The sequence below is a fragment of the Amblyomma mixtum genome, chromosome 1 (assembly GCF_055824585.1).
Source record: "Amblyomma mixtum isolate Tamu chromosome 1, ASM5582458v1, whole genome shotgun sequence".
Classification (NCBI taxonomy): domain Eukaryota; kingdom Metazoa; phylum Arthropoda; class Arachnida; order Ixodida; family Ixodidae; genus Amblyomma; species Amblyomma mixtum.
The window spans coordinates 304,752,544-304,780,004 of record NC_143012.1 but is presented as its reverse complement, the minus strand read 5'-3'; the positions used below and the strand labels follow the sequence as shown (position 1 = coordinate 304,780,004).

At 45.0% G+C, this 27,461-nt stretch overlaps 1 pseudogene; it reads left to right on the top strand.

Moving 5' to 3' along the window:
- The first annotated feature begins 23,812 nt into the window (after window positions 1-23,812).
- Window positions 23,813-25,476, top strand: LOC149372275 (uncharacterized; annotated as a pseudogene).
- Window positions 25,477-27,461: the final 1,985 nt, after the last annotated feature.

Genomic DNA, 27,461 nt, shown 5'->3' with positions numbered 1-27,461 from the left:
ACCTTACACAGATTTAGAGCTTATGGGGGGCGCGGCAAATATAATGACCACTTTAGTTAAAATTTTTCATTTCTCATGTGAGACTGAGAATGACCGGAGCAGGCTTTATTGCCGCCCGATGCACAATACTTGCGCTAATCCCTCCCCCTGACGAAAGCGGCCGTCCTGTTTGCGAGTTAGAGTGATGACTGGTAACGGGCAAAGCGCTTCAGGCGCGACACCTGGACGATCTCGATAGCACTACAGCGACTGTCAGTAAAAGGTGCAGCGGGTGCGACATGATAATTAACGGGGGATGTTTGATCAAGCACTGTATAGGGGCCAATATAGCGCCACATAAGTTTTTCGCATAACCCTGCGTGCGCACGTGTGTCCAGAGTAAAACCTCATAACTAGGACAGAAAGAAACTGCGGTGGGTAAAGCCATAACTTCGTATCCTTTGAGGCCTGGCAAGATTCTGTGTTCCATCGCGCCAGTTCACGGCAGTGGGCGATAAGGGACTTAAATTGTTCGTGGCAGGGTGCTGAAGAGGGGTCGGGGACCGAATAGAAAGATGCTTCCATGACGAAGGTAGGGGTCTGGCCATAGGAAAGGAAAAAGGAAGGGTAATAGGGTGTTCTTTGCAGCGCAGTATTTTAAGCAAAGGTAACAAATGGGAGAAGGGGGTCCCAGTTGGTGCGGTCAGCTTGAATGTAGATGGAAACCATGTCCCAAAGGGTCCGAAGGGTCCGACGAAAGCGTTCTGTGAGGCCATTGCTTTGGAGGCGATAAACTGATGTTGCTTTGTGGGTGGTATTCGAGGCATGAAAACTTGCGCCAAGACGGCGGAGAGAAAAGCCTTGCCACAGTCGATGAGAACAACACGAGGGGCCTTGTGGCGCAGAAGAATGGCATGCAGGAAAAAATGGGCGATCTCTGCAATGAAGCCGGAAGGGAGAGCAACGGTTTCCGCGTATCCGCTGAGATGGTCCACGGCGTGGTCCACGGCCGTTACTATCCAGCGATTGCCCGCTAGTGTCAACGGCAGAGGTCCGCAAAAGGTCAATGCTGACAACTTCGAACGGAGTGAAGGCCTACAAAGTAGACGTTGACTGCTTACGGTGTTGACAAAGAACACACGAGGCGACGTATTTTACAACGCTGATCTAAAGACCCGACTAGAAAAAGCTGCTTTTAAGGCGATCATTGGTCTCCTGGAAACCGAGGCGACCGGCAGGTGGATTACCGTGGAACGCTTGCAACAGCTGACGACGGAGGAAACGAGGGACAACAGGAACCCAGGAGTTATCAAGAGGGTTGCAGATGTGCCGGAACAGCGTGTCATTATTTATTGGGAACTTTTTTTAGTTGGCGGCGCAGTTGAGCGTTCGGAGGCTGCGTAACACTGATGAGGCGATCGATGAACGTTCGGCAGTAAGAATCGAACTGCTGTTCGGAGACGAGATATGTCTGTGCTTGGTTGCGGAGACGAAATCGCTGAGGGCGGTTGTCACTGCAGGAGGCGGTGTACTCTCACGAATTTATTTTTTTTAACCCTCCAGTCTTCATCTGTCTCGTGACGAAAAATTATAGCGAAATATGCAGTACAAGTTTAAAATGAAGTCCTTTTTCGTTGTTGTGTGGTCGTAGAAAGCCGTGAACGAATAGAACTACTGTTCGACCCAAGACGTCGCGAATTCCAAGGGTTTCCGGCGACGAAGCACCATCTTTGTATCACCATGAAGAAGAGAGGTGTGAAGATTAGATCTTGCGTTAGTTGCAATGTTGCGCTTCCCACACCAAAAGCAAAAGCATAAGATTCGATGAACGAGGAAAACAAGGGAATACATTTCAGGGTTGATTTTCTTAGCTTTCATTGCCTCTGCAATTGTTATCACTTATTCCGATAATGAGAGAAGGAGCAGACGGACAAAGCGATAAGAATAGCTAGCAAGGAGGCACCCAAGAAGCGATGAGAGGTACTGCAATCAGCATGAATCAAGGTTTCGCTCTTGTAAGGATTCACTGGTTAAGTAATCCGCAGGTAAAGCAACACCGACGCCGTGCTCACAGACAAAGTCACATTGAGCACGGTGGCAGCTCTGAGCTTTCAGATTCCCAGTAAGCACGCTCATTACCGCTCCCATTAACAAACGCAGCTTTGGATGATACCTGTTCTAATTGTACACCCATATTTTCCTATGCATCAAGTTTCTCTCCTCAAGAAATGCCAAGGCCAGCTGCCGAGCTTAAAGAGCCAGGGGGCACTTTTCTGCACACGCGAGGTACCCTTCCACAGGTGCATATGATAACGGAAGAACTTAAGGACATGGGTAAAAGAAAATGGCGGCGTCTTCAACATCCTCATGTCTGCTACGTGCAGCTCTTACCGTTCTGCAAAAAAAAAAAAAAATTCTTATTTACGCCGTCCTGACAAGAACTCGAGTTCGGGTCCCCAGGCAAAATGAAGGGAGTAAGCCAGACTGCAGAGAAGTTATCTTTGGCTCATGAGCAAAAACACGCGCTGTCACAACAACCATTAGAAGACGTTCGAAGCTGTTGTCAGCGATTCTCAATTTAGCTGGCAAAAATGTTTTTTTCTTTTGTCCTTGTTTTTTATTGATTACCATCGCGCAAAAGCTGCCGATGACAATGTTCGTTCATATATATGTAGCATTCTTCTCTATCTTTTTTATAGTTATCGAACGATTATTTGCAGGCTTTGACTTCTTCAGGCAGTGCTTTTTCACTCTTGACATCTTAAGTATTCCCCGTCGACAACGTCCCCCCAAAAAACGACAAAAGCTTTGAATTCGAAAAAAACAAAAAAGAGCAGTTAACGGTGTAATCAATTTCCAGAGCATCAGGGTAAAAATGTAGATGTCTGTTGCGGTACCTGCGTGTATCGTACGCAGCACGTGAAATATCGGTATGCACTGCGGCAACATTTTGTTTCCTTCCCTTGAGATGGCTCTATCCTAATTAGAGTCACAATTAATGTTTATTTCTCATGTCGAAACTGCGACTGAGGTCACGAAACCTAAAATTACAGAAGCACGCGTCTTCAGCAATCTCCAAGCACATGTCTGCGAGGAAAACTGGGGGCGCCTTTTTTTTATGACACCCGAGCACCGAGGTATAACTCAGAACGACGCACGCGTCCACATAGATCACATTCATTAAAAATATTCTTAAAATCAGAGGACACACAGTAAAGCCTCTAAGAAAAGCCACTATAGGTGGTGTGCCGTACAATGCTGGAGACGCGTTTCCTCTGGAGCCTAAAAATTAAACGAGGAGCAAATCGCTGCTATATGTAAAGCATACTCGTGAGTGCTGCAGTGCCAGACACCTGCAGCCGCTGACTGCGTTAAAAAGCAGCCTATAATTTGGATCTTCCTATCCTCTCCAGAATCTTATTCCTCAGCACAGAAGACGTCGTTGGCTGCACGCGATGATTTATTTTTATTATGCGTTACTTTAGTTGTGCACGACCAAATCCTTACATGATGACTAGGAGGTGAAAGACGCTCCATCGAACAGCGGACACGAAGCGCCTCTGAACGTCTAGTTGCTACTTAACAAGCTTGCAGATTGCTTCAAGCGCGGCATAAGCGTGCAGAAGTATCGTGCATAAGCGTGGCGTGTAGATGTGCAAATAAAGGATGAAATGTATCACGAGGCGCCGCACTGATATTTTAAAGTATAGCTAACCTTGTCATCTATTGTTATTACCGAGAAGTTTCACTGCATCTTCTTTACTGATCTGTACAAATAAACGTTCTCTGTTTTCAGGCTCTGCCTCGTTTTCCTCCGCCGCCGTGGTGGCTCAGCGGTTATGGTGCTCGGCTGCTGACCCGAAAGACGCGGGTTCGATCCCGGACGCGGCGGCTAGAATTTCTTTGGAGGAGAAATTCTAGAGGCCCGTGTACTGTGCGATGTCAGTGCACGTTAAAGAACCCCAGGTGGTCGAAATTTCCGGAGCCCTCCACTACGGCGTCTCTCATAGCCTTAGTCGCTTTGGGACGTTAAACCCCATAAACCAAACCAAACCAATCGTTTTCCTCCCTTATATCCTGATCGACGAAACGACCGTTACGAGTAGGTTGCCATTTTCTGAACCCTTCAAAGATCATAAACGTTCAGCCGCAGCCTTGATTCCGTCAGTGATCGAAGAGAAACAAGCTGACAACTAATAATCTTGCTGATGTCGTCGATGTCACTGGGGCTAGCGGAGACCTGTGCAGCACTTAATAGAGCCATACTCGAAGTCCACAAATAGCCTTTTTACGACTCACCGCACGATGCTGCGAAACGAACTGAGCACAAGACAAACCCAAGAATATAAGAACCATATGCCTGACTGTTCGTTCTAGCATGGCGTTCTTTCCTTGTGCGTGTTTGTGCGTGTGCGTACGTTTGTGGGTTGTTTTGTTTATCTCCATGGTGATGAAGCTCTGCACACCTCAAAACAGCACAACTGCTTTCTAACTGCGCTTCAGCCAAACATTTTTTAAAGGCCAGGAACACTAGACACTCTCTCCGTTCCAAAAACAACAGCAGAACTACGTCTTCTATTCACTGCAGCGGAAATGTGTAAAACCTTAAAACTTCGTCACAGAGGGCCTATATCATTCGTGAGGCTATGAATGACGACACCCGGCAGGAAACATTCCACGAATAGTAGCGAATTCATAGTCGGACCGCCATTGTCAGCAGCTAGGAAGTACCTTTTGGGAACTCGTAACTTCGTTTGAAAGTGAATTAGTTGCAGTGCAGCCGCTACAAAACCAAAAAAAAAATATCGCTCTTGATTTGAATCAGTGGAGTGACAAGCCCTTTTTAACCACCACATCACACACACCTGGCCACCTGCTTCACTTTTAAACTTCACGGCAATATCTCTCTGTCGCTCCCCATAATGCATCCTGTACGAATATTTAAGTGCCTTCAGGTACGAAAGAAGGTCGCACTGAGCGTTGATGGAAAGTGACGTTGTCTGGGATTTTCAAAGAAGAAGCCTCCTAGGGCAATCTCTTTTACTGACCGGGTAGTTCCTCTTACTGAGTGATGCAACTTTATAGGTATTACAACGCAGTCTAAATTCGCTTGCAACAAATTCGCTATTAGGTAAGCCTAGACCATTGTTACATTACTGCTCCGTAACAAGCAGCAGAGCAGATTCGTGCGCGACATCATTCTCCGTATACGACAAGCGAGGGCAACTGCGCTAAATGACAAGGATGAGATAAGACTACACAGATGCTGAACTAACAGCTAAGGTTTACTGTCCATTGTAGGGAGGGGGCAGGAATATAAAAACAAAAAAGTGAACAAGCAAAGGGGGAGCATCAGGGTGCTTAGCCAGCGTTTCGACAAGAGGGCTTGTCTTCGTCGAGGCAAAGCGTTCATCATTGGCGGGAGTTTTATAGGTCCTTCGCTCCAAGAAGGAAGTTCCAATGGGGGTGTGGGAGAGGGAAGGGGGTGATGTGGGAAGACTGGCGGTGGAATGGGAAGCATAGATTTTAATATTTTTTTTTGCTCAGGCGAGATGGCTACTAAAGAAAGAGGATTAACCGGTTGACCTGCAAAGCTGTGATAAAAATATACGTCAGCTCAGCAGGAAGGAATCTGGAAGGTGGGAAGGGTGGTGGAGCTATCCATACATGGGGAGCTCCGACAGATGGTCTGATAGGCCTGATTTGGCTGACCTGAAAAAAACTAGGAGAAATCAGTTGAACGGCGCGACAAAAGAAACTACGGGGAAGCGGTTTTATTTTTTTTAATCAAGAGGGCGTGGAAAAAGAGTGTAAGAAAAGAGTGTGTGTGTGTGTGTGTGTGTGTGTGTGTGTGTGTGTGTGTGTGTGTGTGTGCGCGCGCGCGTGCGTGCGTGCGTGCGTGCGTGCGTGTGTGTGTGTGTGTGTGTGGTGTGTGTGTGTGTGTGTGTGTGTGTGTGTGTGTGTGTGTGTGTGTGTGTGTGTGTGTGTGTGTGTGTGTGTGTGTGTGTGTGTGTGTGTGTGTGTGTGTGTGTGTGTGTGTGTGTGTGTGTGTGTGTGTGTGTGTGTGTGTGTGTGTGTGTGTGTGTGTGTGTGTGTGTGTGTGTGTGTGTGTGTGTGTGTGTGTGTGTGTGTGTGTGTGTGTGTGTGTGTGTGTGTGTGTGTGTGTGTGTGTGTGTGTTGGGGGAGTCCTGAGAAATGAAAGCAGGAGATGCAGAGAATAAGGTAAAAATATGTAAGAATAAACGATATTAAAAAAGGGAGAAAAAAGTTTCTTCCAGGTCAACCCAAACAGTCTTACCAGGCCATCTGCAGCAGCTCCTCGAAACATTGGCCAAGCACCCTAAGGCTCCCCCCTCCATTGTTCACTTTTTTTTAATTAACTGAGGTTTATTGTTACATAAAGAGGGAATTTACAAGTCACACAAACGAAAAAAGAGCACGAGACGGAATAGTATCAACCTACTATCAGTGGCAGACTACGTGTCCGAGCCAAGCTAAAAGTGACACCTGTCAATAAAATGAAACGATAGACAGTCGCGCAACATGTTGAACAATAACGGCGGTCAAAGGTCATGAAAAATGTATAACCTCAACAGATAGAAGTGGTCATCAAGGTAGACAAGTTCCTTCTTGGGCAGTGCGCTCGAAGGGCTACTGGCTCAATCACGTCCAATCTTCTGTATGCATCAAGCCTCGTAAATTTCGCGTGTGCGCTTTTCTTTGTATGTGTTTAATATGCCGCACTGGTCTAAGGAAGGATTTCAGTGTTTGCAAGAAGCCCAACGACCTGCCAAATTGCTCCCGGTTCCAGTCCCCGGATCGTTATTTCTCGCTTTCTGTCCGACAATCAACCTCAAGTTATAAATGCTTGGGCTTGGGCTAGTTGGAATATCGTCATTTCAAAGGCTGCGCTGCTTGGGCAAACAGGGACGTGTGAGAGAGACAAAGATATGTTAACTGCGCTTAACAGAGACGTTTTGCGCTTAACGTCTCTTTTTGTCTCTCTAACACGTCCCTGTTTGCCCAAGCAGCGCAGCCTTTGAAATGACAGTAAACCTCACTTGTTAGTTCAGCGCCTATGTAGTCTAGTCTCGTCTTTGTGACTAGCTCTTTTTCCCTATTTAAGCCATGCGCCAACAAGCCCGCCAGAATGCCCTTTTGCCACATACGTCATGTACGACGCCACGCGAGCCTGCAAAAAGTTTTTCATGACTACTTCCGTGGCGCAAAAATTTTACAGGAGCCCTCACTCAAAGATAAAAGCGAAAACATGGCGTCAACGTCGTGAGTGGTAAGGGCATTCAAAATTTCTAGCCACTGCGGTGGCTCAGTGGTTATGGCGCTCGGCTGCTGTCTCGAAAGACGCGGGTTCGATCCCGGCCACGGCGGTTGCATTTCGATGGAAGCCAAATGGTAGAGGACCGTGTACTGTGAGGTGTCAGTGCACGTTAAAGAACTCCTGGTGGTCAAAATTTCCGGAGCTTTTAACTACGACGCCCCTCGTAGCCTGAATCGCTTCGGGACATTATGCCCCGGAAACCAAAACAATTCTAAATATCTGCGTGATGTAACAACACGCGTTGAGAGCGGGATTCCCGGAAAAAAAATAAATAAGCGCCAGCGTTATTTTTTTTTTTTTTTTGGCATTCGAAAGTCTTGCACCGCGCCCCTCTCGATGTTTTTGGTCACGTGCAGCTTCGAAAAACAAGCTTTCATCTTTCACTTCTGAGTCAAACTGCGATTCTGCTCGTATGGATTTCCTGTAAATAGTGCATCACTGCAATATGACAAACTATGTGGTAAAGCCAACAAAAATGCGCAATTTTTGTTTTCTTTAGTGAAGGGTTTTTTAACCTACCGTACTTACTCACATTATGAACGCACTTTATGTTCCTCAAAAATTTCTGAAAATTCGGGGGACGAGTTATTTACGCAAGCTAAATATACAGAAAAAAAGTGAAGCAGTAAAAAGGAGGAAAAAAATAGGCTGATTGAATAAAACTGCATTCAGTGCAACTCATCTTCGAAAGAAAACAAAATGTGCTCTTCAGCACAGTTTCCGCGCTACTAGCAGAGGCAAAAACTTTTACTTTAAACTCTCGTGTATAACCCATACAACCGCGGAGCATTTTTATTGATTTGTTGCTTGTCCTGTAGGGTAAAGTAAAGTAGTCTTGACATTTGACCGATGGGGCTTTATAAAAATACGTAGTTGTTTCGGCGTTCCAAAATGGGCGCCTGCTAGCATTAACTATCATCAGTCGCAGACTGCGCGCTGAAAAAAATGAATGCATTCATTACGCGAAGGAAAAAGTTTCAATTTTTGACAGCCAAAGTAGGAGGTTCGTTCATTTGCCAACGCGTCCATTACGTGAGTAAGTGCGGTAATTAGACACCCACGCTTATCACTTTGCTAATATTCAAAACACGAGCAAAGGCTTCGAATGACGCAAGCGGCGTGGGCGTTTTGCTCTTTTGAAAGACCACTGTTAAGCTCGCCCAACTTCTCGGACCACTGCATGCATCACACATCCTGTATTCTTGACCCTCGCCTTGGCCACGCATTCGTCCTTCGGTTCTTCTGTCGGTCTTTAGCATACATCAGTAACACCTTTAACAGCACTTTATCTATATCCTGGCTAAAAAATATATGCAGCACATACAGCCTTCGCATAGCTGCATGTTGTCGAAGCGTTCACTAAATAGCACGCCCTCGAGAAAGTTGTTGGGCATTAAATTTATAAGGGAAATATAATCATGGGGGATGTTCAACATGAGAGAGAAATTGTTAATTGAATTACAATAGTGTGAAGTGCAATTTGCTGTAACGCCTTTATTTTTATATATTTGTGCATTTTTATGTGCTTTCCTGCTCGCCTCCACACACTATAGCACTCAACCACGGGGCCGAAACAATGAGAGCGACGAAGAGTTTACAAGAGAGATCGAAACAATTCATCGAGCAAAGCAAAGAAAAAATGATACGTGTAATCTGAAGAGAAAGGAACAAATCAGCAGCGTAGATTAGAGAAGATAGGGGCGTTGAGGCCCCATTAGCTGAAATTAAGAAGAGGACATGGACAGGGAATGTAAGGTGAAGGGCTGGCAACAGATGGTCACTCAGACTAACAGAAAAGATCGAAAGGGGATAAAGATATACTTTAGGGTTGCAAAGAGTCAGAGACTGAAACATGCTTACAAGATTTTCAGGCAGAATAGACGCTGCTGATGCAAGACAGAAACCTTCGAATGTCATTGAGGGAGACTATGTACTGTAGTGCCCTCAAAATGTGGGCGGCAATGAGAAGCAATTATTTACGTATAGTTTCAATGCGATGGATTCTTCCAATAATTCTCTCGTAACAGCCGCTTTATTCCTTCCTATCAATTGATAAAACTACTTCCTTTCTTAATCTGAATTATATACTTTTTATGGTATTCATCCAATCCACAGTGTAAACATTTTGCAGTGGAAGTAAATAAATGCGTGTAAATTTAAATATGGCATCAAAGTGAGCTGCCATTTTTAAAAAACAAACAAGCAAACTATGCATCCATATTTACGGGAAGACAACAGTCGTGCTTTGTTCTTCGACCAAAAAGCATAGAGGGATCTATTAAAAGCTGGTGGCACATAAAAAGATATATGAATACATAGACAGAAGTAATATAAATAATTACCTTTCGAACGAGGTCGTTTATAGCAGCTAAACGACCCGGACCTTCGCCTTTTACACACTAACTTCCCCTTACAAACTAACACTTTAAACAATGCCACTCACTCATCGTAATAAAATCACGCTAGGGAAGACCGTTTATCTCCTTCGCCCTTATAGAGCTCAAATTTATTTCTTCGTCTTATTTCAGCTAGCGCTTCCAACTTGCATTTGTTGTCTAAGGTCCATAATTTTTCCTTTCTGTCTGTTAAAAGTACACCCTGTCATGCATACCTTGAGCGCGAAGTGAAGGCCGATTGATGGGACCTCCTCCTTTTAATCATGAACATCTGGAACACTCAGAATGGGTGAATGGACGACCAGGCAGCGGTTCTATTCATCCTTTTGTCACAAGTAGGATCTGTGTGGAGCAAATGCTGGAAGACTGGCTTTGATCGGGCTTTCTTTGTGCACGTGTAACTGCCAGGCAACTCCACTTCAACTTCTCCCAACACAGCAAATAAAGGTAAAGACGCATCAAGCAATCCTGTAATCTAGAGTATCGCCTCGATTGCGCATTTGTCATTCGGAGCTCCTCCCCATAGTGTAGTTCTCAGTTCTTTCTTCTGATAGGTCCTCCAAAAGTAAGAAGCCCACTCTCAAGCACGTAACGATATTTCGCCACGCTGCACGTGAGGCATTTGCAACTACAATAAGGCTCACTTTATGCCTGAAATTCCCAAAATAAAGAAAAAGACAGTTGCTCTCAGCGAAAAAGAAAAGAAATGGTGTGCGTCTGAAGGTTCTGAGAAGTCATTCGTTCAAAATTCTTGACTTCAATTCTCTTTATGCTCAGCGTTAAGCTCAGATCGACGACGCTATAATCGCATTCTTTCTTCTCTGCGTCTTTTGTTGCGTGTGTTAAGAATGGCTCAATGTAAAACGATGTTAGACGTCCAGGTCATAAGATACAGAAAAGAATTTTCAGAAAACTATTGCAAGTCAATATAGCGCGCTTACATAGCAAACAATAAAGGAGGGTATAACAGCGCAGTTCGTATTATATTAATGACAGCGCTTGAAAACCGGTATGAAGAGCACGCTTACCTAGTGTTTGCATCTTTTACCAAGCGCTTATACTAACGACCGATTTTTTTTTTTTCTGCACGTGCATTAGTGTACGACTAGATTGCCAGTTAGCGCAAGAAAAAGCACGACCGCCTGAAGATTCAAGAGCCGTCATTGTCTGTTAGTTGTTCCCATATTTGTTTGTTTTGCTGTGTTTTGTTCCAGATGAATGAATTTAAGGGTTTGATGTCACCAAAATGAAAAAAGATCCAAAGGCGCCCAAATTAAGATGCTATGTTTACTATTCGTAATGTTCAATGCTTTAATGTTTACTATTCAATGTTCAATGTTTACTATTCGTAATAAGAATTAGTATCAGATATCGCAGTGGGGAGGTTTGTACGGATACCCTGAAAATAATTAAAGATGAGAAGCACCCCGGGAGTCGTGACGTACACTTCATGGAAAACCGCGGAGAGAACTTCAGGTGGTTAAAATCTTTGTGCAGCGTAAATTTTGGTCAGCGAAAGCAGCTGTGCACACTTAAAACATAAAAGAGTAAAAGGAGAGTAAACTGTCCTCTAGCGCACTCCCTTTTATAAAAGGGAGTGCACTAAAGGACAGTTTACTCTCTTTTCATTCCCATATAGGCACATTCGTGTGTATAGTGTATGTCAAGTGGTAATTTTCAATTTTCGATGTGACTTTAGGTTTTGCATTAGGCCGGTCGTCGAGTGAGACAAGACAGTGAAAGTTGTTATCAATTTGAGTCAGCAATAACATAGTGCCAAGTTATTCCGCAAAGTCGCTTTCTCTTTTAATCAAGATAACCCCCAGAAAATAACTGCGGCTGAAAGCAACGTTCTATTGGATAAATTAGGTGTTCATTGAGCAATTTTGCCAGTGTGAATAATACATGCGCTGAGAGCTTCCGCGAAAGTGCAACTGAAGCACAAAGGGGAGGCCATGTACGCGAGTTAGGCTTACGTTCTTCCATCATTATACAGTAAATGGCACTACTAACCTTGAATTCTTTTCTCTCTGCAGGATGGCCTTCATTTGAGGGCGACGCGCAGAAGTGAACCGAGATCTTTGCTGTCGCGCTTGCCGGAAATATTGGCAGGTCCCAGCTGTCAAACTATTTTTGTTTGTTTGAAATGTGGTCCTTGGAGCATGCGCAGAAATCTCCAAGCTAACTTCAGCGGTGATGCGTCGTAAATGAGGCTACAGAAGCACAGTCCGATATCCCATGGGTAGTCGACGAAGCCGCTCGTCATTAAGGTGGTTCTCATTTTTCTGAAAGCGTTTTCAAAATAAAAAAATAAAAATAAAATTCCCCGGCGCGTCTGAGCTGCTAGAACGCGCGCAATTAGCCGCGTGGGGAGTGGTCCGAAATTTGCTCCGAACCGATGTCGCTGGATCATCGGAAGGAAGCATTAATGAGAACTTCGGGCAATAAACGAAGGCGCCTTCGATCTTTTTGTTTTTTTTTATTGTGAAAAGCCGCAAAAAAATCTCGTCTGCTCATCTATTTTTCTGCCGTTCTAATGCGCTTTTCACGGTTCTCGAAATGCCTTTTTGACGTGAAAACACGCTTGCGACATATTCGGCACTCTGATTACACAATTTCCTGCTAGGCTTACCCAGCCTTTATGTTCTTCTGCAAAGCTTCTGACGTTCTTGAGTGAAACTGCAGAATAATCGCTCCTATTGTTTTGCTTCCGCGACAACGAGATGTCAAAGAGTTTCTATCGGCTCAGAGCACCGACTTTTCTGGTAACGACAGACGCATTCACTTGCGGCGTGAAACGGTAATCGTACCTTGCGTGCTGCGGCTTCGAAAATGTCCAAGCACGCAAAATGCATATCGTCCACGCGTGAGAACGTTTAATGCAAGCCGAATGGTGTCATTTAGACGCACGCGCTGCGCGGGAAGTTTTCTCCCGTGTATTAGCGAAGGAGACGAATGCAATAATATTTTTTACGCACGCACACGCATGCACTCGCACTGACATACGAGGCGGTACCCAAAAGAAACCGGACTAATTTTTGTTTGAACTTATTTGTTCACATTTTAAGCACAAACCTCCAACCTCCTTCAAAGTATTCCCCACTTGCAATGATACGCTTGTCGAATCTTTCATTCCATTTTTCAAAACATTGTTTAAATTCATCTTTTGTGATGCTTGACAGTGCCTCCGTCGTTTCTTTCTCCACCTCAGCAACATCAGCGAAACGCTTTCCATTCACCTATTTTTTCATTCTAGGAAACAAAGAAAGTAGCACGGGGCAAGGTCGGGAGAGTATGAGGGTTGAGGAATAGGGGTCATGCCATTTTTGGTCCAAAATTGTCGTAGAGACAGGGCTGTGTAAGCAGGGGCATTGCCATGATGGAAAAACCAGTCACCCGACCGCCACAAATCTGGCCGCTTCCACCGCACACTGTTGCCCAATCTTTTCAAAACATTCAAGTAGAAAGCCTGGCTAACTGTCTGACCCTGCGGAACAAATTCTCAATGGACGACTCCCCTCACGTCGAAAAACAAATCAGCATTGATTTGAGGTTTGGTTTCACCTGACGAGCTTTCTTGAGGTGAGGTGAATTTGAAGTTTTCCATTGGCATGATTGTATCTTTGGTTCAGGATTCGATTCAGGAACACTTGAGTTGTCCCCATAGCATCGTCCTTGTACGTCTTTCTTAATATTTCAAGAGTTTCCATTCAACTTTTTCCGAGCAAAAATCAGAATTTCACCGGCGCACGCTGTTCACGAAAATCAGCCATTGCAAAAACGACACTGACACAAAACAGTCGTCACTCTAAAACTCTGCCTAAACTAGTCTGACCTCCTTCAACGACGGCACTCGGCTTACTGACTCTGGAATGTTCGTTCTATGCGCTCCTAGTGGCAAAACGCGGTACCACAGAAGCTTTGCCGACCAAAAAATTTAGTCCGGTTTCTTTTGGGTACCCCCTCGTAGATATAAACGCACTCTCACACATTCACGCATCAGCACAGAAATTTTAAAGAAAAAATTTGGGACACGGTTCAAAATAAACACTAAATAGGATTCTCAACCCTGCGATATGAACGTTCGTGCAAGTTAGAGTTGCAATTCAAGAAGGGCAATTAACCTGTATTGGGTGATAGTGACATGTGAATAAGCAAGGGCAACCATCCTTACGTTGTAGCATGGCTAAGATGGTTTATGGTTTATGGGAATTTAACGTCCCAAAGCGACTCAGGCTATGAGGGACGCCGTAGTAAGGGCTCCGGAAATTTCGATTACCTGGGGTTCTTTTGAGCTGCACTGACATCGCACAGTACTCGGGACTCTAGAATTTCGCCTCCATCGAAATTCGACCGCCGCGGCCGGGATCGAACCCGCGTCTTTCGGGTCAGCAGCCGAGCGCCATAACCACTGAGTCATCGCGGCGGCTCATGTTTAAACAGCCCAAGGGTGTTTGACCTCATCAAGTGCAAACGAAAAAAAAAAATAATAATCCCTGTGCTATGCCTTCGCTACGGCCAAGCTGCTATGCACCATTCAATTTGATAATAAGTATCGCAATCATCGCCAAATTTCTCAGCCGCAGGACAAAATGTGGCGGCTTTCTTTGTGTAATTTTTCTAATAACAGATTTCATCAGAATAAACGATCCGACAGAAGCGAACATTTAGGAGTCTACCTAAAAAGTGTATTTAATTGTTACACGACTTACTTCTTTTTCTTACGTACTCTGCTACAAAAATATATATACAAAAAAGGTATCTACTGGTATAGAAAAAATAAAAAATGAAGGCAAAATTACACGTGACTTTTGTTGCGGCCAGAAGTATTCCCCAGTCATACTATTTTGTCTACTGCATGAGGCGCGCCGAGTTCTTTCACAATCTTTCTTTCCGTTTTCTTTCTGCCTCCAATTCAGTGTTTCATATTTCTCATTATGTGAAGAGTACTGTGCGCGCATAGGTGCCCGTCGCATGCGATCCGTGCCTTCAGCAGGGAATGGTGCGGTAGTTTCGTCGTTAAATGCGCCGAAGTGCTCGATGGGAGCCCATCTATTCATTTTCGTTTTGTCTAACACTGCGCGATTAAAGGCGATGACTTGGCTTGAGACATTCATCTTCAATTTGTCATTTCTGACCGAAAAATTTTTTTCTTAATAACGTATAGGTTCTCGGAGAAATCCGAATTCTCTCAGGAGAAAATCTAAGTGATTTCTTGGAGATAAGCCCTGCAGAAGTTTTCTAAAACAGAGCTATCAGCCATGCTATAACCCGCAGTTTTCTGTAAAGGACACCGATCTGACCAAGGTCATCAATATTGGGGGTTAAGCCATTCAATCAAAGTTTCACCTTCATAACGTCGAACATATAAGTTTATTTAGAAAGGTCATGTCCGTTGAGCAGTGATTTCAGGTACCAGTTTTTTTTTTTTTTTTAATTTATACACGTAGTGTTCCTAACGTTCTTTGCCGTTTCCTGGCAGCAATTTTTTGACGGTTTCTTTTTTGCTGCTGCGACGCAGACCCAAAATATAGTAAGGTCTTATGTGAAACTTTGTCAGTTATAGTGTGCAACCCTTTATGTCCCTTAGGTGCCATGTCCCTTAGGTGTGCCTCCCTTTGAGTGTACAATCCATAACGGCTTATTAGAGGGTCTTTTTCGGGGGAGAAATACAGAGGGGAGAGACCTGTAGAGGAAAGAATCCCAAGTCTCGTCGGCATGAAAATAAAAAAAGGGTGAAAACACTACTGCCTAAACATAGGTTACGGGCTATATCTAAAACTTGGTCGAGAGTCGTCATGTCCCTCCATTTCTCCCCTTTTTTCTCATCTTCTTTCTGTCTTCTGTCTTCTCTTCTTCTTCTATTCGTCTGACTTCTCTCTTCTCTTCTTCTTTCGTCTCCTCTTTTTCTTGTACCATCTCTCTTTCTTCTACTACTTCGTTTCTCTCTTGGCTTGGCCCCGTAATGTCCCTCCATTTCTCCCACCTTCTGCTCATCATTTTTTTCTGTCTGCTCTTCTTCTGTCCTCTCGGCTTCTCTCTTCTTTTCTTCTTTCGTCTCCTTTTTGTCTTCTTTCATCTCTCTTTCTTCTGCTACTTCTTTTCTCTCTTGGCTTGACCTGACACTTGGCCTGGCTTTCCTTGGCCTTGGCTTGCCTTGGCTTGCCTTGGCTTGCGGATTTCTACGACAGCTAAAACTGGCTTCAGATACACGACTACTCAGGATGGGCTCCCATTTACGCCGCAAAACATGCGACGTACGCACCGTTGCATTTATTGTTGCCTTCACGTTGCGAAAAGACAAAAGATGAAAAGAACGAATCGGAACACGGCAACGCACCCAACTCGACGGAGCTCCATCCATCGCACGTCACACGTTTCTTTTTTTCTCTCAGAAGAACAGCACAACATTTTAACGCTCTTTTCTTCTTTTGGCGCCTGAAATAAAAAATAAAGCAAAGTTCTTTTTCCGGATAGTTTCCTTATCCTCCATCGACAACTCCTCGGAGCTTCGGATTCAATCTTAGCCTTCTTGTCTATTCTATCTTTGGGCCCATTACTGACTGCCTTAAATCAGTCTGTAACGGCGCGACGTGCGGAAACGCAGAAATGGTTTCTCAATAAAATCAGAAGCCCTCAACGCTGATGCCAACTTTTTTTCCGCAGTGAAGTACGGAAGGAGACCGGTTAGAAACGAAAAATGTGGTTGGGAAATCCTCGCTTGTCTCTACAAATCCGCTTTTCGAACTGGAAGACGCCTTGAATGGAAAAGGGCATGCATTCTTTTTGCTCTTTTCTAGCAATGTTTTTTTTTTTTTTTACCTTGAACGGAGCTTCGCGCACAAGTGCAACTCTAGCAGAAACAAAAAAAAAAAACAGGTGCCAGGTGGTTGGTCGGAAGCCAACCTCTTTTAGATTTGTACCATAATTGCGTTACTGCGCCCGCAGTCAGTTCAATTGCTAATCTTTCGAAGCGACTTATTCGCACTCGGCAGCAGTATATGGGTGGTGACTATTCTCGCACTTTAAATTGCACGTCAAAGCAGCGGCACTGGAGCAAATTTTGTATTTGCGCGCAAGCTACTACATGTAGCGTATTTTTTATTTATGCGGTTCAATGTAGCGAAATGCGAGAAAACACGTTGATGTCACAGCTGAAAAGCCTCTACCAAGCGATAGCACGGACGGTGAAGAAAACGATGAAAACACCAAAGTTTCTAGGTAGATAAAATGACAGAGGTTAGGGCGAAGTAAGGAGTGGCCCAGGTCTGCAGAACTTATTACTTTCATTCAGGAAGCGCAGGCAGTATGAACGAAATAGGATTAGTGACCAAGGGAAGAAATTTCATCGGCCGCTTTCACCTGCGTGATTTTTTTTCTCAAAGGCACAGAACCTAAAACCTCCCGTCAACGAACACCTCCCAACGGCACTTCAATACTACAGATAACACCAATCCGAGGCAGGTCTGCACATTTGTGCTGTGAGGCAGTCGGTAATATCAATCTTTTCACGCTTTTCAAAAATTTTCCTCTTTAACTTGTATAATCCGCTGATCGATACATTTGTTCAGAAAAAGCACAGTCTAATATATTTTGCTTGAAATTACAAATACATACGCTGTACGCAAAGTCAAGGTCGGAGGAAAAGGGCTTGTATTTGTCACAGGAAAATGAACGTCTACTGCGAAGTTCGTCGAGCCCATTTTCATCGACTGCCTATGATGTTTCATACTGTAACCGAATATTCTCTCAACTATAATAATAAATCCCTATTTCGGGCCCTTTTTCACTGGAACTGTTTGGAAAGTCATGTAATTTTTTAAAAAGTAATAATTTCGGTTCTTAATATTCCGTGAATACATATAAACATTACTTTTTCGTCGAACTTTACCCCAAAAATTTACTGTAAAAGGAAAAATTCTCCGGATGGAACATCATTATCCACTTCTGGGACAAGTTATTATCTCGGGACTTGCTCCAAGAACAGCCGCAAATCTCTTACCCCTTGAGCCACAAGAGATTGGGTTCTTAGTAATTCACTCAGACCTATGGGAATGAGGCGTGTTTTTCCTCCTTAGCCTGCACAGTAAATGGCGAACATGTACGCTGACGCAACAACTGCTCTTAGTTACTTGAAGTTACGAAAGGAGTCCCAACATTTATGAGTTGCTGATCCATTGCTTATTTAGTCGTAACAGCTGTTTAATGGAAACAGTTTTGAAAATCCACCTACAGTTCAGTGAACAACAGGCACATTTTTTAGCATTAAGGATGGCGTTTGATGTAGTACCTTTCATGATTAACTCTCTTCTCATCACATCGTCCCCCATCACGACCCTATTTATTCTCCTCCTCCCCTTCCCCAGTACAGAGTAGAAGGCTAGATATCAATCTTTCTTGCCGACCTCTTTACCTTTGTTTCATTAAATTTATCTATCTATCTATCCTCCAAGGAACAATAAAATAGCCCCGCGTTTTAAGCATGAAATCCTTTTAGCTCCCACTGTGGGCGTTCCCCTGATGACCTTGACGCAGAACATAAGGAGAACACGGCTCTGAACCTGAATGAACTACGACGAAACTTTCAGTCACCCCCTAGCGCCAACGAGCTGAGCTGCCGCTTGAACAGCGCGTGCGTCAACAACAGCGTCTCTAGAATGTGCTACGCCACTGTTACTGCGCATGCGTGATGCGCGCGGCTCGTCTCAGCGTCGGAATGAAAAAAAAAATAGGCGCGTAGCAGCACCCGCGTTCGCCCAAGCAATTGCTGCAGCAATAGATACCCCGAATTCCCCAAGATATGAAATGACACATATGACAGCTTGTGAAGATGTAAACGAAAAGGAAAGATAAATGTCCCCGATATATAAAGCCTCTTCTCCGAAAATGTTAGCTTCTCTGAAAAGATGTAGAGATGTAGTCCCGCGGCGTGAGTAGAACTAAAAAAAAAAAAAATCTGGACAAATTACACAGGAAAACACACCACCAAGGCACGAAAACGCAGTATTAAAATGCAGATAAGCAAGGCTTCTGACTGAGCTAATTTACCCTGCGTACATAATACGATCTTACATGCTGATCCGAATTAGGTGCGGCGCTTAGAAATCTCTTTACTATGACGTCACTGTACCGGAAATGCCCTTGGTTGCGAAGGGAACCGCACATGTCGGAAAATTTCGGCATGCTCTTGATTATACCTTGTCCCAAGTTCACCTTTCTACCTTTCGTTTGATGCCGTTAGAAAGCATACTAGCCAATTTTTCTTGGAGATGCTTACTTTCAGGACAATCGCTACTGTTCGAAGAATTTTCTGCAATGTGCCTTGTTAGCGTGATGTATCGACGTGTAGCTTGTTATCGTGGCCGGACGCAGGGCTTGCTTTCTTGCGCACTTCGTACCGCACCCATACTGCCTCTTTCTTACGCATGTAAATCCTCGAAGTCGAGTGGTAGTACTCACATGCTTAACCAGAAGCTCAGGATTTGTGTATATTTTGAGCGCTTTACAAGCTAGGCCAAACGAACAAGCATGACGCATCTATGCTAGTCGAGGGCAACAAAACGGCTGAGGCACCTTCGCTAGTAAGGCGCTTTATTTTAGGGGGACCGACGTCAAAGCAACTGCTGTGCGTCAGTAGGATTCAACCTTTCTCTACAAAATGGTCCAAAATAAAACCCCAAATAAAATAAAAAATAAAATCACAAAATAAAACAAAGGTTACGAGTGAAGTCCGGCTGTGGAGCTGGAGGTGTGCGAATGGCCGGCATCTCCATTAATTATTACAGAGGCGGTACCGTCTCGGCCATAATTATAAGGCTTTCAAGCATTAAAAGCCTCAGCGGGGTAAAAATGTGTGGTCTGTTATCAAATTCGCACATTGGCTAGAGGTAAGTGACGTAAAAAAAAACGGGATAATTCTCATTGGCTGGTGGGAAATAATGTCACTTCCGGTAAAGGCATCAACAACTTCTAACGCTATCACACTGCCATTCTATAAGGCAATTAAGTGTTCCTGTGATACTTTTTTTTTCAAGATCGCACCTGCAGCGTTTCGTCAGAGTTTATATGAGCGATCGAGAGCATCGTGCCAAGAATTACTCTTTTAATTTATTTAATTTTTTAGTTGCAACCTTAACGGCTTGGTCAGGCGCCGACTTATTTCACTGATCTCCTTTAACAGTCCCCACAGTTCACATCGCCGACAAAAAACTACGCGAGACACTATTCTTTAGAAAGCTCTCTCAGAAACCCCAAGTCTGCAAATGTTGGCTTTAGACTGGTGCGTCAAGTCTGAAGTTTAATTCGGTTAGATTCGCACTGCGGTACTAATAGTTACAGGTTAGACACATTAACGGTCCGCGAACATTATTACTGTATATGAACCTCTTCTATTAAAACACAAATTTTCTTCGGCCTTAATTCAATATCATTATTTATTTTTCTGGTTACGTCATCAGTGAGACGAGATGCACGGGGAAGGCGCGCATCCAACTCTGTGCATCCCGCATCGCAAAATCAGCGCTAACCAACATGCACGAGCGTGCACGAATTAGCCACCCAGACACGTGCGTGCAACGAAGTGCTGATTGGTTGTCCACAATACTCCGCGTTTCATAAAAACACCATCAACATCATCAGTTGCTCTGTACGCTTCATCATTATGATTGTCATCATCTTCGCTTCACTTATCTATTATCCTCCTCCCCTTTTAACCCGTCTATAGTGGTACGTCATAGAAAACCTCTTTGAGCCAATTTATCCTCCTTTCTATTTTTTTTTTTAATAAATAGCTGCCTTCGTGTTCTCCAGCGTGATCAATAAGTAGCCCGAGGACCATCCTCAAGTCACCGCAATGGGTCAGAGGTCATGTCACACACCTGAAAAGTCGAAGGTTTCGGGTTCGATTCCCCACTGAGGGTGCTGATTTTAAGCAGCAGTGAAGCGCAAGAACGCCCGCTTCCTAAGGGTTTGGCGTAGATACGAAAGCACAGAGCGATGGGAATCGATTCTCAGCCTTTCGCTACGACGGACTCCTTCTTACGAATATAGCCTTCGTAAAAAAAAAAGAAAAAAAGTGCAGCTGCTCTCCCGTGAAGCCAGACCAGAAAAAACCTCTCCCAGAAAATGCCCTGCATCGAGGTATGGAGTGTTATCCGTGAAGAATATCCTTCCCAAAAAGCACTTGCCGTGCTTCGGTAATGCACTCCAGTGCACCCACTTTACGCGACTTCGCGACCAGTCATGCCTACAAATACGGAGACGAACAGAAAAAAAAAAAAAAAGAAACTTATCAGACCTGTGCTGCTTGAAAAGCAGCGAATATTGTTTGTATAACCTGTCCGTAAAGCACTCAGCGATGGCTAAATATAGTAGAAGTAAGGACAAACGCAACCTATTTCGTTGTTTCGGAAAAAAAAAAAACGTCGAAATTTGCGCGCCTCGTATTACTTACACTATCGAATACACGAACAAAAACATCAGGACACGTGTTCTTTTCTTGGAGTCATATTTCAACAGTGCAACGTTGACGTCCACTTTTTATTGTTTAAAAAAAAAGAGCTTCCGCACTCTCTTGCGGACCTCTAATTAGAGCGTCCCTGGTGGGTACGGCCTAATTACCAGAAAAATATTCTTTTTCCATCGAATTTTGAGCCTCTTGCGTCATACTCATAAGCCGGTTCCTGCAAAACTTCAGGTATAATGGACATACAATTTGAACGGAACGAAAAATTTGAAGCGAAGGATAAAGCTAATTATGTGTGCAGCGCTTGGTACAAGAAGGCGCTCAGGTATGCAACCCTGGTTAAAAACAAACTATATATCAGTTTTGCTTCTAAATTCCGAAGCTGCCCTTTTTACCGCCTCATAATTATTTGACTGCGTGATTCATCTAACTAACGAAGGCCCCTTCTATTGCTGTTGAATGGCTTCTCATTTGGGCTGTTGGCTTTGCCATTTAAAACATCAACACATGTAGCTACGATGCAATCTTCATTCAACAGCAAAAGTATGAATCGTGCGAAAATCCTTGTCATAGTGTGGTTACAAGCTATGTGAACGGTACATGCCCGTGTATACGAATCTCCCGGTGTTCTGAACTGAACAGAGAAAATATGGTCCTTCTTTGTGAGGCCAGTTCGTTTAAATTTCGTTCTCAGATAAGACTGTCGTTTTTTGTTGTTGTTTTTTTTTTTTGCTTTCTGAACCTCCGCGTCAAATCTTTCTCTGCTAGTATTTTGGATAAAAGCCAGGGTAATAGAAACATGCGCGTAGTGATAAGAATGAGAGGGGAGCATTCAGGCGATAAGGCGGCAACAGATGAGGAGTGCCATCGTCATGGTCGTAATCAGGCTAACTATTATCCACTGCAGGACAAAGGCCTTTGTCACTAATCTCCAATTAGTCCCATCTAGCGGCAGCCGTGGGCCGTGGGCCACGCTATTCCTGTATCTGATCTCTCCATCTACCTATCTGCCGCACCCGGCTGCATTTTCCATTCCTTGGAATTCATTCCGTTATTCCCGCCGCCGCGGTGGCTCAGTGGTTATGGTGCTCGGCTACTGACCCGAAAGACGCGGGTTCGATCCCGGCTGCGGCGGTTGAATTTCTTTGGAGGAGAAATTCTAGAGGGCCGTGTACTGTGCGATGTCAGTGCACGTTAAAGAACCCCAGGTGGTCGAAATTTCCGGAGCCCTCCACTACGGCGTCTCTCATGGCCTTAGCCGCTTTGGGACGTTAAACCCCCTAAAACCTAAACCGTTATTCCCGGGGATCCTCTGACCATTGCACGCTCGGCCCAAGCCTATTTATCCCCTTTATAAAACAGCATTAACACATATTCGTACTCTAATTCACACTGATGTCCTTCTGTTACTTCCTGTCACAGGAAGGAAGGTATGGCAAGTGAGAGGAATGAGCACCCGGAAGGCGGTTATCACAGGAGCCATACAAAGGGTGGTTACAGTGGAAAGAGGGCAGTGTGGCGAGAGCGTAGGACTGCGCACCCGAAAAGGGGTTTAAACGGGAACCACCTTACGCTAGCGGCTAAACCTTCTTAGCAAACAGGATACACGGCACCGAGGAGGCTTACACTTCTTTTCCGGAGAAGCAGAGAAGAGGTCGTAATGGAAACGGAGTGGCCTTGCGAAAAAACAACAACAAGGAAGTCGTGTATAAACTAGGGAGTATATAAGCAGTACACAGAGCAATACCGAAAGATGGAACACCGTGATGTTAGTTCGTGATGTCCCTCGACGTAGGGCTCAGATCAAAGGGAGGAAGAGTAAACGTAAGGTAGTCGATCACAAGCTGGCACCGCGGGACTAGATTGCGTTGTTTTCCAGCCGGAATTATTTGTTGTGTCCAGATTAGGTTGCCGCAAACCGGCACGGAAGGGTTATTTGACGCCGCTTGGCGTCAGAGACTGGACCTATGTTTGCACCAGTCGTGATTGAAACCAAGGCTGAGCAACAACACAGCCCTGCAACGCATTTATTCTTTGCTTTTTTTTTTTAGCATGGCTCTCAGTTTCTCTGTGGCTGTATGACCGACACAAAGGAGATCCGGTCTCTGTTTGTGTGGCAAGAGTGGGACCTAAAAGCAAGCTTTGCCTTCGCAGAGCTATCATGTTATGCATAAAAAATGCAAGCTAAAGCATAGTGACTGTAAGGGGCAACGTTCTGACTCAGAACGCTACTATTATATGCAGTGGTGAAGTGGTGTAGCGTACGCAAGGAGTGCTACAAACATTGTCAAACCTACTGAAGAGAACAAATCACCAGCCAATTTCCCATGACATTGGATACCTGCACCACTTGGCTGTTGCTGAAGGCCACTGTAATTTTCAGTGGATTCCAGCTCACTGCGGCATCCTGGACAACGAGAGCCCAGACGAAGCGGCCCGCAAAGGTCTACAGCGTCATGACTATTGTGGGGACGCACTCATCCTCTGTGGTTCGCTTTCCCGCATTGCACCCCCTACTGTGGTTAGCTTCCCCGCAACGCACTCCCCGTAGTTGTGTTACTTTAACCGTGGCCGCCGCGATCTGCTCCGGCGGCGCGCCGTTGCTCCGGCCGTCCCATTCGGCGCCTCGCCCAGCAGAAGTGTGTAATGCTGCTAGTTCCCTAAAACGCCGCGAGGTGGCGGTCTTAGCCTAAGCATCGAGCGGCGCTCGCCCGGCCGGCACTGCCTGCACTTCAGCCGCTGCACCAGCTTTGTTGGCGCGCTTCAACGCTGAATGCCTCCGAATACGCAGGCAGTTTTTTCTGACTCTTTCCTGAAGTGACAAAGAAGTTGAGGTACATTGTTAAACAGTTTCGAATGTCTTCTGCATGCAGCTTTTGTGGTAATTTAAGAGTTGATGGGGGCAAAACATGCTTTCATCTACATGTCGTCTAAATTGCATGCCATCTCGCTGAGTTTTTTCTTCACATCCTTGAAAGCGATGCGTCGTGAGTGCCTACTCGTTCACCTACTCCATCCATGAAGTGCAACCAAAAAGCGACCACTTTGCTTTATCTTAAGGCTATAATAACTGAGTGGCAACAATGCCATGATTTGAAAAATTTGCAATACATTGCAGAATGTCTACGTCGGGATCATGGTCGGGATACTTATATGGGAATTTTCTATTTTACTGCAGCGGCCGCCATCAGGCATCACAAATGCCAGCATTGCTTTCATAGCAGGGTTCGTGGCAAGAGCTCTTGAAGAACGTAGAAGGTGCAGCTCCTGGCCTGCCCTCCACCAGTTGGATGGGTCTAGTCCGTTGCTGGCTAATTAGCCTACAGTCAAGGGGGGGATTAACCTACCCAAAATCAGAGTTCGTCAGTGTTCTGGTGGCCACTAAGAAGGCTATTGATATTGCCACGCCGCATATAAAAATAAGCAACGTGCGGCAGCAGCTGGCTGCAGCTATTACTTTCGAGGATCCGGCAGTGCTCCCTTTTTGTTTGCAAAGCAAGGGAGGACCACGCCGCAAGCAGAGTATCTGTGGTGTTCGATAATTTCGTGAGGCCACTCGTATCTAACATAGGATCTACTGTCACAGACTAGGGCAGCATATACCGCAAAAAAAAGCTCGCCAGCAAGCCGCTCCACAGGAAAGTGCTCCGTGTTTAGAATGAACACTATGCGAGAAACATTATAGATCTGGTTTAATGTGCGTAAATAAAGCATTGCGTATCCTATGTATTTCCAAATAATTTTATTTGTCCTCCTTTTTGCTTGCAGCGCGCGAGAAAAAAAAATGTAAATGCTCCTCGGTTCAGGCTATATGCGCCAAAAAACCTTATGCATTGCAGGCTGTTGTGCACGGCCCTGCCCAACATTCGACTGGCAAAAAGGAATTGAGTGATATCTACAAGCGCCGAAAGCAAACGTTTATTGGATGCATTAAAGTTCAAATCAAATACCATTGCTACACAGGAAAACCGACAGAACTCTAATCTCTATATATAATTTAAGGCTGTAAACTAACGTTTACATGAATAGCAAAATTAAAATTGACCACTGTGCTCAAATGTACAAATAAAAAACGCTCTTAGGACGATCTGCTTTATCTCGGTCCTAAGTCTGCTTCTGAATTTAGGAAGATATTATACCAGCAAGCTACCTTGTTCTTTGCCGGCGCTCCTGTGCGGTAATTTTCTAGCGCGCATCGCACACAGGCCTGCGACAACTGCGTTTTCGCGGTCTACGCACGACCGCCGCAGGGAAAGCGCGCATGGGGTAAGCGCGCCACCGTGCGGCGAGAGGAGCGGTCGCACGCTCTCTCAAATTACGCTTTCTCCGTGCGAATGGGATGGCCGGAGCAAAAGCGCGCCTCGATCGCGGAGGCCACGCTTTAACTAACAGGGGAGGGCACTCGCGTCGCAGCGACACCAGCGCCACGGATGGCGTTTTGCTGCGCGCGCGCGGGGGAAGTGACGGCTCTCTTCTCGGGACCGGGGAAGCACGCGGACGTTTCGCGCGCCGCTCCGCTCTTCGTCGACGGGCGTCTCGTGGTCGGAAAATGCTCCCGCTACCCCGTCCCGTCCGGCCTCGGAGCTTCCCCTTTGCCCTAGCGTGGGCGAACGTTCGCTCGTAACCGTGCTGGTGAGTCGAACATCCTCGATTCCTCAGTGTATTTTGTTGCTAGCTGGCGTTATTGCTGTTATAGCAATAAATGCCTTGTTTGTGTCAGCCAGTGTGTCGTTCCTTTGTTCCCGTAGAGCAAGGCCCGCCGTGGTCGCCGTGCGCTCGATAGCGCTCGCGACCACGGGGTGGGGTCCGCGAGGCTTTGAACTGGTTCAGCCGCGGTTAAACGGAGAGAACGAGTATATCTCCCCCAATTTAAACCCCACACTATAAGCGCATCTTCTTCACAAAATCAGATCGTCCCACTTGCCAAAATGATGAAAATAACCGCCTTTGGAACTTGCCAAGTCGTCATTACCTCTTTCTCCATTCCATCGGCCCGCAGCTCAAATCAAGACTACCACTCGGGCTTCCGCGTCATGTAGAAACAATTTATCATCGCCTCCGTCTTAATGTTTCGTTTACGAACAATCTACGATACTGTTTCAAGCAAGCAGACAGTCCGTATTGTGACAACTCGGCTCAATAGAGAATGTACTTCATATTCTCTTCGAATGTCCAGCGTACGCCAACAAACGTGCGCACTATGAACAATGCATGCAGTCTGTCACCGAAGTGACACTCACAGTGGACTCTACCGGGTGTCCCAGCTAAATGTAACCAAACCTTTAAAAAAGGCGAAATGTCCTAGTCCAGTGAAACCAACTGAGGGTTGTTCATAGTCGCGTGGCCTAGTCTTGAGTATTTTTTTCGCTCTTCAAAGTTCATTAATTAGTTACGTTTAATTAGCTAACTTTTTAATTATTTACTTCAGTAAGAAAGTGTCAATGAAAAAGTTTTAGATCGCCTCGAAAAACCGCTAGTAGTGTTGTTTCCGTCAAGTTACGATTTACGTAGCTTCATTTATTGACCTTAAAAGAAAGTTATCACGTGACCAGCTGCTCGCTCACTTCTCTGCCCCAATGTGCACCCAAAGTCTCATCGAGGAGAGAACTTCAGAAAAAACGTATTTTATTCTTTAAGGCGCGTCTTGGGACGTTGAAGTGGCACAGTTGTCATGTGGAAGCTTTTTCTTATTGTGCGGGTTATGGTTAAAGGCCGGTGAAAAAACTACTTTACGTAAATATTACTTTGCTGCGAATGTCTTAGTAAGCTGTTTCTCAAAGCGACCTACAGCTTTTCCATTGTCACTTTGTTCCTGAAGTCAATAATTAGAAAGTTAGTTAATTAAGCTTAACTAATTAGTGAACCTTGAAGAACAAAAAAAATACTGCAGACTAGGTCACGCGACTCTAAACAATCCTCATTTGGTTTCAGACGGCTAGGACATCCCGTGTTTTTTAAAAGCTTGGTTACACTTAGCTGGGACACCTGATATATTAGGTTCTCTAGGCTGCTACATATAGCAGCAACGTGCAATGCGATTCTTATTTGCCTATTTAGACAATATTGGTGTTTTAGACAAACTATACATTGTCCGAACACATGATCACCCCGCTGTACATGCACAGAACTTGACTTCGGTCTCATCCAAAGAAGGAATCATGCAGTGAACTATTGCGTTGCAACCCCCTTCAGTGACCGCACCCTTTTCTACCACCCTTCTTCCATCTTAAATCTCCTATTTCCTCCCCTACGCAGAGTAGCATGTCAGCGAGTATTCACGCCC